The sequence below is a fragment of the Arachis stenosperma genome, chromosome 1, assembly GCF_014773155.1.
Source record: "Arachis stenosperma cultivar V10309 chromosome 1, arast.V10309.gnm1.PFL2, whole genome shotgun sequence".
Taxonomy (NCBI): domain Eukaryota; kingdom Viridiplantae; phylum Streptophyta; class Magnoliopsida; order Fabales; family Fabaceae; genus Arachis; species Arachis stenosperma.
In genome coordinates this window covers 6283567-6302602 of record NC_080377.1, presented here as the reverse complement: position 1 = coordinate 6302602, position 19036 = coordinate 6283567, and the positions used below count along the sequence as shown (strand labels likewise).

The 19036-nt window shown below is 32.4% G+C and overlaps 1 pseudogene; it reads right to left on the bottom strand.

The window, feature by feature from the left end:
- Positions 1 to 9970: 9970 nt before the first annotated feature.
- Positions 9971 to 18144, bottom strand: LOC130974260 (ammonium transporter 1 member 3-like; annotated as a pseudogene).
- Positions 18145 to 19036: the final 892 nt, after the last annotated feature.

Sequence of the window (19036 nt, the reverse complement as noted above, 5' to 3'; positions counted from 1 at the left end):
TGTTTGCTTATTTATGCTTATAGAAAAAAATTGTGGAGATTGAACAGCCTGATAAATTCTCTAGAATGTTGTCTAAAAATGATTCGATTCTTCAAACTCTCGAAAAAGAACACTCGGGTAGAGTGTGTGACATGAGTTTCGTACCGACTTCGCATCTGTTGGGCGATGGAGCTCAAATAGAAAAGACCTAAATGGTGTTGTTTGAATTACAGGTAGAGGTGACAACCAAAAAATTAAGAAATTGAAAAAAAAAAGGTAGTGGAGGATGAAGTAGCAACAAAAAAGATAAAGAGAAAAGCAATAGAGAGTGTTCTAAGTTATCTAATTCAACGATAAAGTAGAAAACTACCACCAGACATTACTGTACATATGAATTTCTTAGAGGGATAAAACAGAAGATATATATTAAGAGTTGATGTTATTTTATTTGAAGTGCACATTTTTTTTAATTTAACTATGCAGCTTTATTAATTAGAGATATAATTTATTGATATTATTTTAAATATATTAGTTTGTGTAAGAATGATATTTTCATAAGTTTTCACCCTCAATTTAAATTTTTATTAAAAATTAATAAAATTTTTAATATTAAAAATAATTACTAACAAACAGAAAAAAATATACCTAAAATATCTAAAGAAAAATAAATTAATATATTTTAATTTAAAAATTAGCAGCACTAAATAGTGACGGTTTGTAACCAAAAAAAATAGACTAAAAAAATTGCACGATTTTTTGAATAGCGGTAGTTCATAATCACTGAAAATAAAAATTAAAAAAAATTAGCAATACCTAATAGCAGCGGTCTGTGTTTATCGTAAAACAATATTGTTATCCTGTTTAGACATATTGCGGCAGTTTAAAACCGCTTTTATACAATCCGACGCAAAATATCTTAATAGCGGTGATTATACCAGTAATTTCTGGAAACTACCGCAATAACTAACTCCGTGCGCTATATATTAAGATTTTACTCTGTTCATATATTAAAATGATTTGGATATGAAACTATTTATATATTTATCAATCATGCTACGTGTACACCAAAATCAACAATCGGTATAAAATATATGTTAAAATACAAATACATATTAAAAATAAATTAAACTACAAATGTATTTATATACAATACATTAGTGACTGATTTTGTTATACAAATAATATTTTTGTATATTTATTCTTAATCATTTAGATTAACTTTTTTACTTTAGACCCGCCAACTTTTTTTTTCATTTTATTACTTATTTTTTAGCATGTTATCATTTAATTTTCGACACAACATCAGCACATAACCCACTAGAGAAATAATAATATCACAATAGTAAAATAATATGCCCAGATTATCGTTCAGGAAGATCTTATTGAAATTAAAATCCCAAATATAGTGGAATTGTTACATCTTGTTTATGAAATATAAGATTCTCATCAACAAAACTTTCTTTTTAATATATATGGTTGAATATATTGTAAAGATCAGACTCCTAGCTTTGGTGGTGCGCAAATGCAACCGCAATGTCCACCAAGGCATCCAGGTACGCAAGGCCTTGGTGGAGAAGGTGGAACACTGTGACAAATCAAATGCTTGCAATCTCTATCGTTTCCACATTTCTGAGCCATACCTGACAAATCATTTTATCGTTAATATAAATTCTCAAATGTTAATGGGAGAGAGGGGGATAATAATATTTTATTTTAGTTTATTTCATATAAAATTTTAGTTACAGACAATAAATTAGCAAATTACACTCTTATAATATATATACTCACAGTATCCCTAATTTATATAAAATTAGAAAATAAAATAATAATTTAATCTCCAACCTAAGACAAAGACACATTTTATTTTAAAAGATTTAGTAGTTAATTTTTAGATATTTTTTATATATAAATCGTTCTTGAGTGGCATGGTTAACATATTATATAATCCTCATGTCCCTGGAACCATTTATATAATAGTAGAAAAAGAATATTTACGTTTTAAAATTTAATTTAGGAGAATCCAATAATTTTAATATTGGTTTATTTTATTTAAGTAAAAAATCCTATAACTAATAAGTTTCTAAAAAATTTTTTATTGAATATTTTTTCGCAACAAATTTTTTGTCACTAATAAGTTTCTAAAAAATTTTTTATTAAATATTTTTTCTCAACAAATTTTTTGTGAAATCAATCTCTAAACTTTTATTTTATTAGACAAGATAGTTTTCATACCAGGCTATTAGTACAAGGACGGATATGAGAATTTAAAAAATTCTTAATGTACTGTTATGTATTTATTAAATAATAACAATGATTGATTTGTTTAATATTTTTATCAAAATTAATATATTTAACAAACTAAAATATTTTACATTGATTTAATTGATGTTTAAAATTTTTTCAAAAATAAATTGTCTGACTAAAAATTTTTTGACAATGATTTAGGATATTATTCCATATATTATAAATGATACTTATTTTCAAATGGAAGAATTAATAGAAAAATACTAAAAAAGATACTGACATTGATATGATACGGAATATGACACATTAATTTCAATTTTTATAAGACATAAAACACGACTTATATATAAATTATAATAATATTATTGATATTAAAATAATTATTTTTTAATTATTTTTAAATTTATTTTTAAAATATATGTTAAGAATAAAATTAAATATATTAATTTATGATAATATTAAATGTGTTTAAATATATTTAATGATTTTTTTATTTTTTATTAAAATATGATTTGACTAAAAAAATGCATGTATTAAACAAGTATTAAATGAATATCATATTTAAAATATATGTACTTCGTAGGTAAGAACCAAAGAACGAAAAGTGAAAAATAAAAAAATTACTAGCCCTAACAAACTATTAATTCATAGCAATTTTCGAAACAATATGTATAATATTTTAATTTCAAGCATAAATTAGAGAGACAAACGGAAACACTATATTGAAGAAAAGAAAAATAGAGGATGGAAAATACCAGATTGAGATGCTAGGAGAAATAAGAAAAGCAAGCAAGGAAGCACCATTGAAGCTTTTGCCATTTTGAAAGTCTTTTTGAGAAATTTTTGTTTTAATTTAATTGACTATATGGCATGGTAGATATTAGAATAAAAAGCTTGATTGTATATTTATAAGGAAAACTGCATTGATTTTCATTGCAGCAAATGACGCTATGTCAAACGCATAGTCAAAATTTTTTTCACGTGTTACCCAAATTACCGTATTTAAAAAAAAAAGAATAATTTACTAATTAGATTTTTTATATGAGACATTTAGCCTTATTTAAATAGATATTACATGCAACTAACTTTTATGGAAAGAATCAAACATGAGATACACTTAGCTTTATTTAGACAGATATATTTGAAAAAAAAATTGAAATGTTGTTTTATAGAAATATTTGGTAACAAACAAAATTTAGCTAAAATTAGCCAGAATTTATTTTATTTAGCATTTATGAATTGCTGCAACAATTAATAAATACTAAATAAAATAAATTTTGACTATTTTTTTGTCTTCCTAATATTATTTGAGAGAATATATAGTTTATTCTTTAAAATTTTAAGCATTTATTAAAATAGTCTATAACACATACAAAAATTATCAAATGATCTCTAAATTTATTAATTTAATTTTTTAAATTTAATTATTATTAATACAGTACTAATATAAAATTTTACAATATCAATATAGCATCTCAGACAATAAAATGACTTAATTAAAATTTTAATATGATCAAATATGTTCTAAATTAATTAATTCACTCATACGTATTCTTTGCGAGTTCTTTTTGGTTTATAAAATTTAAACATAATTCATGACCACACTTAATATAAAATTGGTAATTATATGTATAAAAAAATTTCAAAATGACTAACGAAAAAGTACTATTAATAATACGAGAGAATTAGTAAAAAGATAATTGGAGAGTTTTCAAATTTCAAATCAAAAAATTGAATTAATTATTTTACCAGCTCAAATTATTTAATTGACATATCGTTCCATGAAAATTAATGTGTTACCACTTATCATACTTAAAAAAAATTAATTTAATAATTAACTTTTTTTAAAAGAGATGTCAGTTTTTCCAGTTTCCAATATAAAATTTGAGATCTCTGTATTGAAATTCCTTATTCAAATACAAATTATATTAAGATACATTAATTTGTTGATATATATGATAAGTTTGGAAAATTTTAAAATTAAATTAGTGATGATCGAATATTATTAATATAATTAATTGTAAAATTATTAATTTGATTTTAATTCATATAAGTTAATTAATAATTTTGTTTTGCAGATTCTACTATTGGGCCAAAAAAATAACAAGCCCAAGATGTTGGAAATAAATCAGCCTTGGTTATAAAAATAATGAATGTTGTGGCTGATTTGTTCTTATTTTTGTTGGGCAAAATTTGATTATTATTAGCCCAAATCAACTTTGATGGAGAGATCCACTAGTTTGGTCCATATTAAAAAAATTGAGAAAGAGAGAACCATGCATGCTTTCACGGATGTCATATTCATCTTTTGATAGATTTCAAATTATGTTTTAATACACTTAATGCAGACATTGGAAATAGGAAAGATAAAGTGAAAAAGTGATTTGATTACCTTAAATGTTCTACACGCTTCTAGACTTGGGTTTCGAAATAATTAATTCATTTCATTCTCTTTCTTAGTTTCACTAAAAGCATTTCTAAGTCTTCTCTCTTCTCCCTCATCTTTCTTCTTGCTTTCAGTCACTTCACAGCAACTATGGAAGAAATTTTAAGCTACTATCTGAAAGAAGAGGAAGCTAGAAGAAAGCTAAAGACCATTGTAATGATGGCAAGAAAAAAAAAAACAAAAAGTATGTTGTGGTTGAGATCTTCACTAAAAAGGGGTAAGATTTGGTGAAGTAATCTCAAGCTCTTCATACCAAAAATGGAAGAAGATGATCTCAGTCAGAGGAAGAAGATTCTTGGAGGTATGACTTGTCTCTGCTTTTGATCAACCATCACAGGAGGTAGCTACAGTAGCTACGTGATGGAGGATGCAGAAGTTAGAGCAGAAGAAACTGTCATCATCAAGAGTGCATCAAGGGCTAGGAATCTTTCTTGAAGTGCAAGTCAAGATGGAAGGCTCAGATTGATGAAGTTTGGTGTAAAAGAAAGATACAGAAGTAATTGCATGTTGGGTTTTACATTCGGTTATCTCTCCTCTCTCTCTGGCCGAACCGATTTTGCATGAAGAAGAATAAGTTTAGCTTGGTTCAACAGTTTCAACCGTGGAGGCTTCCCCCTCTATAAATAAGGGAGAACAGCCAGGACTTGAAGTAAGGAGAAAAGAGTGAAATCATAGAGTTCTCATAGCTACCCAAACGAACAGAAATTCTTCTCTTTCAATGCTCTTCATTTTGTATTTTTTCTGTTTAATTTTGTCTGTCTTGAGTCTCATAGAAAAAGGCAAACCGTGAGATTTGTAAGAAAAAGCCATAGAGCGAAAAAAGGTAGAGTGCACAAAATTAAAAGAAAAAGTCATAGATGTCCTTAGAGGTCCTTTGTACATCTGTGTTGTGTTTCATGATTCTGTGAGAATTTCCTTACAAGTTGGGTTAACACTTAGCAGTTGAAAGTTTGGTGGGATACCAAGTTAAGTTCAGTTTTAGGAATAGATTATGGATTTGTCCTAGATAGGAAGAGTAGTTTCTAAGGAGAATTGGTGTTTGTAATAAAAAATGATTATAGTGAAATTCCATCATTGTTGTGATGGAGACTGGATGTAGGTTACATTGTACTTAGCAGCTGAACCAGGATATATCTTGGTGTAATTTTCTCTCTTTTCTACTCCATTTATGATTCTGTTGCATATGAGACAAAACTGAAAAATATCTCTTGGCTGGTCACGAGACAAAACGAAAAAGTCTCTTGGCTAGGCACGAGACAAAAATAAAAATATCTCCTCAAGTGTTCTGAATGACAGCAAGAGTTACTAAGCGAAAAAGGGGCTAAGATTCAACCCCTCTTTCTCTTAGCCACTGATAAACCATCAATATATATATAATAATTATTAAAGAAAATATTAATTTAATTATTGAAAAATAAAATTATTAATTACTGAATTTTTTGTTATTGTTTTTAATATTAGTTCTAAGTACTATAGATAGGAATTAATCTATATATCATATAAAATACACAAACACTTAAGATTAATAATAGTTCAATTTTACGTCTTTTATTTTTTTATTGTTAAACTTCTTTTCCTGTTTTACTTTGTTCTTTGAGTTCCTGCACAAAATTCATTTTCCTTTCAATCATTATCATCATATTATATTATTATTCTAATAAAGCGGATAGATTATTGGTGGGAGATATGTTATAATGATATACTAGTGTATTTTTTATTTATATTTAAAACATGTTTTAAACAAAATTGATCATGAACATATTTAACTTAAACAAAATGATTTTATATATTTTTTTTGTCTTTTACACAAATACCAAATAATAATAATAATAATAATAATAATAATAATAATAATAATAATAATTGTATTTTCAATGTCTTGTATGTATTATACAAATTTATCCGAATTATTATAATTTAGCCAATATATGTTCTATTCAATGATTCTTTTATTTTTTTATTATTTGTTGTCAAAATGAGAAGTTATTCTATTTGCGATTTTGTATAAAATATTTGAAATAGTTAATATTATTAAAAATATTTCTTTTTCTCTTAATAATTATATGCTCCCAAAACACCCATGCACATGTAGAGAAAAAATAAAGAGCATCAAAATAAAAGAATACCTAATATCTTAGAAAACAAAATCTCAAAATACCTACAAAAGATAAACTAATAATGAGATTTTTAACAAAAAATAAATAGAACATATTATTTTTATTATCAAAATTTAATTTAAAATTTTGTTTAAAAGATTAACATATTTATCTCTTTAGGTAAGTCTATGCATTTAATTATAATACTTTTTAAATTAAGAAAAAAAATATTAATTAATGATATAATAATTTAATTTTTTAATTTAATAACAAATAATTATGTTTGATTGTATTATAATTTATATGATTTACTTTTACTGTAATTAATAATAAATTAGAATATTATGTTTCTCCTAATAACATAATCATATACATTATTCTTACCATTAATTGATTTAAAACATTATTACATCATGCATTTTAATTTGAATATTATATAAATATTTTCCTTCTCATTTATCATGTATTAATATACACGTTTCTTCCATAAAATCACACCAATATATCAAAAAACAAAATCTAAAAGTAACTACCTTAGCTTAAGCAAATTAGTTATGAAATTTTCAACGATAAAAAAATTTGAAATATTATTTATTCTCAAAATTCAATTTTCGTTTAATAGACTAATATATTTATCCCTTAATTAGAGTCTATGCATTTAATTATATTTCTTTTATAATTAGAAAATAAATTATTAATTAATAATATAATAATTTGATTCTCTAATTTAAGAACAAATAGTTTTGTAAGATTATAGTATACGCTAATGTTAGGGAGACAACAAAATCAGCCGAAACTTATCTTATTTAGTATTCATTAATTATCATAACAATTAATAAATACTAAATAAGGTAAGTTATGACTGTTTTTGGTTAATTTTCTTTGGTTACCAAACATTTTTGTATAATTTGTATAATTTATTTTTGACTTTTGATATAATTAACAATAAATTAAAATATTATCTTTCTTCTAATAATATAATCATATAAATTGCTATCGTTAATTGATTTAAAACATTAATACACAAATTTTAATTTTCATAATATATAAATATTATCTCTTATAATCATATATTAATATCTACGTTCTTTTCATAAGTATAATACTTTTAAAATTAGGAAAGAAATTGAGAAAATTCAATGAGATTATATGCTCCACTTCAAAGATTTTCTGAATGTAAAAAGCTAAGTATGGAGGGGATGAAATTTAAACTTAGCCTGTAAAACTCTTTGGATGTAATTGTTCAATAAAAAATCGAACTCCTCCTATGAAAGCTAACTTTATCCACATTTCATTAGATTTGTCATAATATATGAGTAGATCCAACTATTCTTCAATAAAATGGAATTTACTGCCTTTTCTTTGAACTCTTACATCTATATAATTAGAATCTGGATCAGTGAATACAATTGGAGGTGGTATTTAATGGATGCGGTACATTATAAACGATTGCGGCAAAGGACAATTTCGTTGTAACATTGGACGAAAAGAATAAGTTTGAGTAAGAACAACCATCAAATTATTAAAAAGAATAATAATAGAATGGCTACATAAAAAAGATATCATAAAAAATTATAACTTGTACCTTTAAAAGATCAATTTCGATAAAAAACGAAAAATACCTTCTTATTCTACAAAGTAATAAAAAAAAAAAACAAAATATAAGAATAATACAAATATTTTTTTTCTTAAATTTAAACTCATGAACTACAAAAAAAAATATTGTATATAATCTTTAGTAGCTTGAAATTAATTATTAGAATAAATATCAAAATTATATATAATTATGTGACACACGTGCATGAGTATGAATTTCAACAAATTTATTAATAATTTTAGGCACAGTTTGGATAAATAACTTAAATAAGTTCTTTTGGAAAAGGAGTTTAAAACATAAGGACTTTTATTAAAAGCAACTTATAAATAAGTTATTTTGTGTTTGGATTTTTAGTTATAAAAATACTTATTTTAAAGTTATAGCGTTTGGATAAATAACTCAAAAAATAAATTTTTTATAAAAGAGAATGAATATTAAAATAACCATGATAACAAATACTTTCCAATATTGAATGTTGATTTTACATAACCTAATCATTAATATTGTGTATGATATGATAGGTGAAAATAAAAAATAAATATAAAATGGGTATTAATGTATATTTTATTGCTGTTTTTTATTTTTTATTTTTACTCCTATTAGAACTCTCTTCTCCTTTATTGAGATCAAGAAGTTGTTATAATTAACTATGAAAATAATAATAAGCTATAAAATTACATATGAAAAAAATAAAATTAAAACTGAAATTTCATACCACACTTGAATACAAATTTAATAATAAAAAATAGTGATAAAATGATAAAAAAAATATTTAGAAGGAACATATGCAGTAAGTTGTTCAGATGTAATATTGTCTGAAAATGTGGAGTATCAATACTTTCATCAGATGTTAAGTAAAAATGGTGAGACTTGGAACATTGCGTGAGAATGATGGTGGAATGCCAGTGCTTCTAGCAGACCTTGTGTGAAAATGGTGATGAAGGGTCAGTATTTTTCATAGAGTCAAGAATGAAAGTAGATTTTTTTGTTTTAAAATTAATTTTTTTTAAGTAAGTGGTAGAATGACTTCTTCAGAAACAAGAAGTCATATATTTCTACTTTTTCAAAAAGCTACAAATTAACTTTTTGGGAAATTAAAAGTTTTTTTAAAATAGTACCAAACACATAGTTAATCTTATTTATTTATGGCTAATTATTATGATTGGTTAAAAATATAATTAGAATACGTGCATGAGTATGAATTTCAACAAATCTATTAACAATTTTGATCTTATTTATTTATGGCTAATTATAATGATTGTTTAATAAATACTGATTTTTATATAATTAAAAAATATTTTTTTAAATAAATTGAGAAGAGAGAAGTATATATATTAGCACTAAAATACGCTACATAAGCATCTTTTACGTCAGAATTTGAGTGTCCATATAACAAATTCGAAATTAGCAATTCATTTAAGTTTTATGATAAAATTGGTATGTGGAATCATTCTAACAATTTAATATATTAATCAAATCAGGAAATTAAAATTAAAGAAGAAAAAAATTTCAATCTCCGAATCCATACTTAATGCCAAATGTGACATATTAGTAACTAGAGATTCCAACTTTTGAGATTGTATTCTTAGATAAGGTTTTACACAACTATCACCCCCAAACAAAAACTATAGGGGCAATTCCTAAAACTAGTAGAATCATAAAATCAAACTTTGATTGGTCATCTTGAATATGCATATAATCTGCATGAGAACGAGGATCATTATTCTCTTGATGAGCATGAGCATGACCATGAGCATGAGCATTTTTTTTTTTTTTTGGACCTGGCCAAGGTCAGATTACTGACCCGGCCCTTCAAACAGAACCCGATTCACCCCAAACCCCGTCTTCCTCACACTCGACCCTAACACTACTATCTTCTTCGTCGCTTTGCTCTCTGGTCGAGTTTCTTGTTGTCTGGAGCATTCATGTCTATTCTCCTCATCCGTCCGATACTGACGCCGCTGTTGGAGTAACCGCGTTGGATCTTCTGGGTGGGTTGTCTCGGTCTCATCAATCCTCTGCCCCGAATCTTCCCGCCAAGGTTCATAGCCATCTGCACTCCTTCGTCGATCTGCTCTCTCATCTTTGCCAATGTGGTTGCTCCTCTCCATGGTTCGCCGCTGCGACGCAGTGGGTTGATGCTTCTCTCCCCGTTCAGCTTGATGCATCTCTCGTATATCCATTGCTCCCCTCAGAGGTATGTCCTGTTCTTTTTGCATTCTTTGCTGATTGGTAGGGGATGAATGCCCAACCTGTTGATTTTGCGCCCATTGATTATGGTGGGACATTGCGAATCTGGCTTCTGTTCTAATTGAATTCCTAACTGGATTAGGCATATTGTAAGTCCACTGGATCGTGAGAACATTCCCCATTGCCATCGCTGCCAATTGGTGAGCTACTATGTTGCCTTCCCTTGGAGTCCAGGTAGCTCCTACAGTTGGCGCCTCTTCAAGCAATTGCAGAATGTCTCTGAGAATTGCGTCTGCCTCCGCTATTGGCGTTCTCGCCTTAACAGCTTGGACCAGTTGTAAGCAATCTGTTTCAATTATACAATTTTCTATTTGTAAATTCTTTATTAGTATTAGAGCTTCTCTGTATGCCTGAGCTTCTGCTGCTAGTGCTGAAGTTGTGGTAAATTTTGTTGTTGTCCCAGTAATGACCATGCCCTGCCAATTCCTAATGACGACGGCTGAAGCTGCCTTACCTGTATCTTTCTGGAACGCTGCATCAGTATTGACCTTCAGCCTGTCTTGTGGTGGGGGTCTCCAGGTAATTCTCTTCCTATCCCCAATCCTGCCTTTGCTTGAATTATGTTGTGTGCTACTCCCGCTTGTTGTGTTGTGGTATTCTGCTGCTAGTTGTTCTGCATTGATTATTGCCTGTTTTGGATTGATTGTTGCTTGCTTGAATATGTATTGGTTTCTTGTCTTCCAAATGTTCCAACACACACACCCCAACTTACATAGAATTCTTTCCTGATCCTTCCCTGTCTCCCTTCTTATTTTCTGTACTGTATCCCATATCCATCTCCCAAACGATGCCACATTATAGGCTGTAGGTGTTATTTGAATACTTGATCCGAACCAAACCGCCCTCGTCCACGGACATAAGAGTAAGGCATGTTCAACAGTTTCATTCTCATCCTGGCATATGCTACATGACGGTTTAACTGCACATCTGCGCTTATACAAATTGCTGTTTACTGGTAGAATACCTTCCACTGCTTTCCATAAGAACATTCTGATCTTTTGTGGCACCGGTAGTCTCCATATAGTCCCCCAAATCTCCCTGTGATTCTGGCTTGATGAAGCTTCATTTGATTTTATCTCTTCTTTTGCATCTTTCTCCTCTTTCGCAGCCCGGTAACCTGATTTCACTGTGTAATGTCCTTCGGCTGTGTATGGCCAGATCAGATTATCCTTTTTGTTAATCAGGCTTATAGGTGTTCTTGTGATCGATTCTGCTATGTTTCTCGGAAATATTTCCCTGATTCTGTTCTCATTCCAGCCCTCTCCATACTTTATAAGGTCACTCACTTTTCTGACTTGATCTTCTCCATATCTCCTCAATTTCCCAATTCCTGCCACCTAATTATCCTCCCATATATCTATTTCCATTCCACTCCCTATGCTCCATCTGCCTTTCTTTCTAATAAAATCCCTTCCCTCCAACAAGCTTTTCCATATCCATGACGCATTTCTTCCTTCTTTCGCTTCCCATAAACTACAATTAGGGTAATAAATTGCTTTTAGCGTCTTTGCCCAAATAGCTTCCCCCTCTTTTAGTAGCCTCCAAGTCTGTTTCGCTAGATGCGCAATGTTTTGACACTCCAAATCCTTGAACCCTAAGCCTCCATTTGTTTTACTCTTAGTCAACTTTTTCCAGCTTTTTCAATGGATACTTTTTTCCCTCCCGTTGTTTGCCCACCAGAATCTCGCTATTGCAGCCTCGATTTCTCTGCAGAATGATTTTGGGAATTTGATGATGTTCATAGCAAACGCCGGGATCGCTTGAATTACTGCTTTTATCAAAATCTCCTTTCCAGCTTGGTTTAGCAGCTTCTCTTTCCATCCTTGCATTTTGTCAAGTATTTTCTCCTTTATCCACTCCAACGCCCTATTTTTGGATCTTCCCCATCTTGCAGGCAGCCCTAAATATCTTCCTGGATCATCCCATGACGCCATTCCAGTTATCTCTTCTATGTTCACCCTCTTTTGTATAGATACTTGGCTTCCAAAGATTAGCCCGGATTTTTCAGTGTTGATTCTTTGTCCTGATGCCTCCGTGTATTTGTTTAAAATCTGGATTAGTTGATATATCTCCTCCTCTTCCGCACCTGCAAAAATTATGCAATCGTCAGCAAATAACAAATGAGTGAAGACCGGTGCAGATTGAGCTAATCTTATTCCAGAAATCAGCCTATCCCTTCTCGCCTTTTCCATCAGAATAGTGAAGCTTTCAGCTGCCAAAATGAAGAGGTATGGTGATAATGGGTCTCCCTGCCTAAGTCCTCTTTGTGGGGTAATTCTACTGGATAGCTTCCCATTTATTTTAAATCTGTAAGTGACGCCTTTAACACAGCTCATAACCAGCCTCACCCATTCATTACTAAATCCAAGTTCTTCCATGACCCTTTGCAAAAAATTCCACTCCAATCTATCATAGGCTTTATTCATGTCCAATTTTATCGCTAGGTCCTGACTTCCAGCATTTCCTTTTTTATTTAGCATATGAAAAGCTTCTTGCACTATAATTATATTGTCTTGTATGAGTCTTCCTTTGACAAATGCACTCTGAACTGGAGATATGATTTGATCTAACACTTTCCTTAGCCTTCCCACCAAGACCTTAGTTACTATTTTATATGCAAAGTTGCAGCAACTTATTGGTCTGAGCTGATTTAGGCTTTCAGGTTGGCTAACCTTGGGCACCAAAACCACAGTAGTTTCCCCTAGATCCCCTGGTATACATCCTTCTTCAAAAATTTGCTTCACTACTCCACAGACTTCTTTGCTTAAGATCTCCCAGTGTTGTTGGTAGAAAAGCCCATTTAAACCATCTGGCCCTGGAGCTTTCAGCCCTCCCATACTGAAAACAGCCTCCCTTATTTCCTCATCTTTAATTTTTGCCATTAGTCCCTCATTCATCTCTCTATTAACTCTTTTTGGTATGTCTTTTACACACTCTTCCAAGTTTCTGTCCCCTTCGGAGGTGAATAATTTAGTGTAGTACCTTTCCACTAACCTCATTATGCTTGCCTCTCCTTGTATCCACTGACCTGTTTCATCTTTCAGTTTGTCAATTCTGTTCCTAATTCTTCTCTGAATGGTTGTTGCATGAAAGAATGATGTGTTTTTGTCCCCCCATTTTAGCCATTTCAGCCTTGATCTTTGCCCCCAATATTTCTCCTCTTGTTTCCATAGTTCTGATATTTGGTTCTTCAATTTCCTCTCTCTTCTTTGGTCTCTTTCTGACATATCACTCTCTTGGATGTGATGTAATTCTGCTTTCTTTTTTTCTAGTTCTTTATCTGCTCTCTTAAACTTTCGTTTGCTCCATTCCATCAGCTCCCTTATGCATCTGTTTCTCTTTCTTATGAATTTGCCCCAACAATTCCTATTTCCCTCATCTTGTTGCCAGCCCTTCTTGATCACCTCTTTGCACTCCTCATGCTCAGCCCAAAACGCCTCAAACTTGAATTCTCTTTTTATCCTCCCTCTCGGTTGTAAATCCAATATGAGCGCACAATGATCCGAGCTTATGGCCGGAGCTGCTTTTAGGCTAACGTTCTGGTATATCTGCAACCAATTCCAATTCACTAACACCCTATCTAATCTTTCCCTAGTTATGAAGTTGTTTCTAGGATTATTGAACCAGGTATATTTACTTTATATTTACTTCCATTTTAAGTCGACATCCATCAATCCATTTCCATCTACAAACCTCCTAAACGTTTCTAAACAGATTTTAGGTTGTGGGAGCATACCTGCCTTTTCTTCTTGGTTTAGAATGTCATTGAAGTCCCCCAAATAAACTTGAGGTTCCTCCTTGCTTATATTACTTACCGTGAGCTCCTGCCATAGTTTCCTTCGCTTCTTAAAAACAGGATTTCCATACACAAAAATGCCCTGCCATTTCAAATCATTATTAATGTTAATATTGGCTTTAATATAGTTGTCACACCATTCATAAACATTAACATTTACATTAGATTTCCATAGGAGACATAGTCCACCGGACAAGCCCCGGGGTTCTACGCAAAACATATTATCAAACTTCAGCTTTCTATTAATCCTATTCATTCTGTCTCTACTTGCCCTAGTTTCCATTAGATATACTATAAGCGGCTTTACTTTTTTACATAAATTGTATAGCTCAGAAATTGTCGGGGCAGCCGCTATTCCCCGACAATTCCAACTTATAATACTCATGGCTGAGGTTGGGGCATGTTAAGGCCCGCCTCCTCAGCCTTCTGTCCTTCTTTGAGAGTTTCAGGGTCTTGTATTGCTGGTTGACACTTCCATGAATCCCGAGCCGTGTTGCTGCTCCTCATTTTCTTGGTTTCCTTGTCCTCGCACTCCTCCCTCCCTTCTGTGTACGTTAGCAAAGGCACTTGTGATAGTTCTCTCTTCCTTTTCAAATTCAGTTTTATTTCCAGCTTCCTTGCAAGCTGTGTTTCCCAATCTCCCTGAGCTTCCATTCCTTCTTCTTGATCTTCATCACTTGCTAGTTCAACATAGTAGTCATTCCCCCCTGAGTGAGCATGCTGATTCTCATACTTATGATCCCTCCTCTGTGTTTCCTTCAGCTGTTTCTTTTGTTTGTCATTTTTCCTGTCACCCTTCAGTAAGGCTAGATTATCATTGCCTCCTAATCTGTCTTCACAGATTTGTTTGCCCTTGTGTCTTGCTAACATCAGCCTTTTTAATTCCTGGCCTATGATCTCCTTTCTTACTTCATTTTGCAGGCCCAACCTCCCCTTCTCAATGCTGTAGCTGTTTACTTCCCCCTCCTCTATTATATGTTGTTTCAGCCCATTTGTTTCCCCATATTCTCCATGTAACATGTTTGCCTCTGTATTTGCCCCATTTTCCTTTGTTGGGCCCTTTCTTCCCAACCTCTTTGCCCCAATCATTTCCCCTTCCTCTTGGGCCTTATTGCTATTGGCCCATTCATCTTTCCTCTCCCTTATCTCCTCAATGAGTCTTTTAAATTTATAGGCAGCTTCTAGGGCATTCTGCCTATTCCTAATTCCCTGAAAATCAGGGATTTGTTGTACTTTCTCTACCTGCTCGTCTGCCTCAGCCATCTCTTCCTCTCTCTCAGTTTGGTTTTCCCGGATACTTTCTTCCCTGATTTTCTGCTGAAACGCCTGTTCCTCCCTTATCCTGCTCTCCTCCGATTTCTGTTTCTCCCCACTCTCCCTTTCCTGGTTTTGTTGCTCATGCGCCAACCTCTCTCCCTCCTCACTCCAACTTTGTTGTTTTGAGCTCCCTCCCCCCGTCGTTGATCTTGATTGTCAATTTCCTGTTCCTAGGCCTGGTGCATACCTCTTCTTGGTAGGATCCCAACTTGCCATTGCTGTTGGGTTCTTGCAAGTCTTCTTTTCATGTCCTAAGATTCCACAATTAAAGCAGTAGCTATCCGGTAGCCTTTCGTACCTGAAGAAGACCCACAGAGGAGGCAGGTCCTCCCTGTCTAACCAGAAGCCTGTTGGTAGCGCCTTGGTGATGTTGATGCTGACCCTGATCCTCAGGTATGATCTCCTCAGAATTCCATCCATCTTTGGGTCTTCCGCCTCGGCTAGAACTCCCAACATGTCTCCTATTCGCACTCCTGTTTCTCTATCCATGAGGTCAAGCGGGATGCCATGTATTTGGATCCAAAATTCCATGAAGTCATGATCTACCTCGAACACTGATTCACCCCTCCCTCCATAGTCTCAGATTCACCATATTTTCTCTTACATTCCATGGCCCGTTTTGCATTATCTGTAACCCTTTCTTTCTGTCCTTAAAGCTGAATAGCATCTTCTTCGAACCAATATCAATTACTGCCACTCCCTGTGGGTTTCCCCACATTCCCAGTAAGGCATTCTTGCATGTTTTGAAGCTTATTTCTTTATCACTTATTACCTTTCCTACTACATTTAAGCATTCTTTCTTGTATCCCAGCTCTCCTGGTTTATTCAGCTTGATAACTTTTCCTTCTATGCTGCTCATGCTGTACGTTGCTCAGTATTTGTTGTGTTTTGCAGGTCTTTTGGCTGTTTATAAAGTATTGGGGTGGTGAGAGATGTGTTGTGGGTGTTGAGATTGAAAAGAGCTCCCTGTTGGAGAAGAACCCGAAGTTCTAGGACTACTCTCCTATTTGAGAGAAGGAAGCTCCCTGTTGCAGAGCGAAAGAAACCCCACAGCCTTTTTTTTTTCTGACCATGAGCATAAGCATAACCTCCATGTCTGGAGATATCAAGGCCTAAAACTTCCTCACCAATGGATATTCTCAGCAATTTAAGCTTGTTCAAGGCATAGAACAAGGGCCACATTGTTGCCCTAACCCATACAAAGATTACAAAAATCTCAATAATTTGGGCTCCAATCAATCCAAATCCCTGTAAACAAGAAGCCCCAAGTGCAATCGGGCTGCCTCTAATGGGTCATCATAGTTAATTTTTAATGCGAATATGTTTAGCCCAATTAAGATCAAGCCGAGACGAACCCACAAATAATGGCAGCCCATGGCTCCACAACTGAGCACCCAGAGGTAATGGCTACAAACCCACCAAGCAAACCATTGCATACATCCATTACATCCCAGTGGCCGATTAATAATCGTCGGCCGAACAAGGTGACGGTGCAGCCGTCGATCCGGCCAATGTGGTGACAATAGCCGTTTGACCAAGTGAAGTCTTTTTTTTTTTTTTTGTCAAAGACCAACTGAAGTCTAGTTATCACAAGAGTTGCATAATGGCCTTGAAGAGGAACCCAGCTTGCCAAAAGCATCAAAGCATCTATGATGATCCCCAAAAGCCCACAATGGCACCAACCAAATGGACTACTCTCACTCCCAGCAAAGTCGATGGCTCATGAGCCCAAGAACAGCTCACTTGACCCTGGATTTGGCTAACCACTGGATGACCAAACCCAATGGGCCACACCTGGGTACACAAACCCACTACGAAAGAATGAGAAAACAAGATATGCACTAAATTGGATTTTCTCAGCTAGCTATGGACCCACTTATGATCCCTGGCACATCTATAGCAAAAGACCATCGGTAAAGGAAGAAATTATAAACCAAGTTGGGATGGTATAACGGTTAATTTATTAGTCTGTTTAAATAAGTATTTGAGATTAAAATTTTGTCTTGTCCATACAATAATTCATTGACCAAGATAAACTCTTAAATGAAACTCAAATCCACAATACATTAGTCTTTAGCTGGTTAGATTGGGAATACCGTGGACAACCCAAAAAAAAAAAAAAGAAGAAACTATAATCATATGTACCATTTGGAATGTTGGCTAGAGCAAACAAATTAGTTCCAATGAAAGGATTGGAATTTCCATATGCAAATACAAATCCAAAAAGGTAGAATGAGATGCTACGAACTACAGCATCAACCACATTGGTTAGTATTATGGTCATGGCATTCTTGGCACGTACGGATCCAGCACATATCATTGCAAAGCCAATTTGGATTACACAGACAGGGTAGGCAGAGAAAAGTAGGTAGATTGTGTTGATAGAATGTGTGACACTTTGTTCCCACGAAGCCTCCATGAAATTGTGTATTGTTGAAAGATGATGAGTGGATGTGTGCATGTGAACTTTTGAAATAAGAACTAATTAAGGAAATCGTAACACGTGTGTGATATAGGAATAAAATTTAACTTGAATAAAATATCAAGGAATGTCCGTCGAAAATTGAGAGTATTAGAGATGTTTTTTGAGTATCGCAACAAACTTAACACCTATGTAACCTGTTTTAAATTCGTAAAAAAAAAAATCCTATTTATATTACATTGATATAGACAAATTTAGTATGTAATTATTTTTATTTTTGGTGGCATAATAGAAGAAGTGTAGAAAACACACTGTGAATCGATCGAAACAATTATACATTTATATCAGTAGTTCGACAAGCTTGGCGAGACGAAGAAAAGAAAAAGTAATTTACGTTTAAATTCAATTTGAACTATATTTTCGACTACATTTTCTTTATTTGGGCAGAATATAGTGATGGTATAAACTATATTGTTACCGTCGGAACTACAAAGAAGAAAAGTTAGTAGAAAAAAGTTACAGAACTTAGTGCACAAACGAAGTGATGGCTCCTATATACATGAAGAAGCTCGAACCATTGGTGTAAGTACTACCTTGAGATCCTTTATATTGTTTCTCGTTGGTTTTAATTATAAAATTGTGTTGACTATGCTGTAGTTTGTAATTGCTTATATTTACTTATTTATGTCTATAGAAAAAAATTATGGAGAATGAGCAGCCTGATGAATCCTCTAGAATGTTGTATGAAAATGATTCTGTTCCCCAAACTCTCGAAAAAGAGCACTAGGGTAGAGTGCGTGGCGTGAATTTTAGACCGACTCCAAGTCAACTCTTTTGTCTGAGTTCGCATCTGTCAGGGGATGGAACACAAACAGAAGAGATCCAAAGG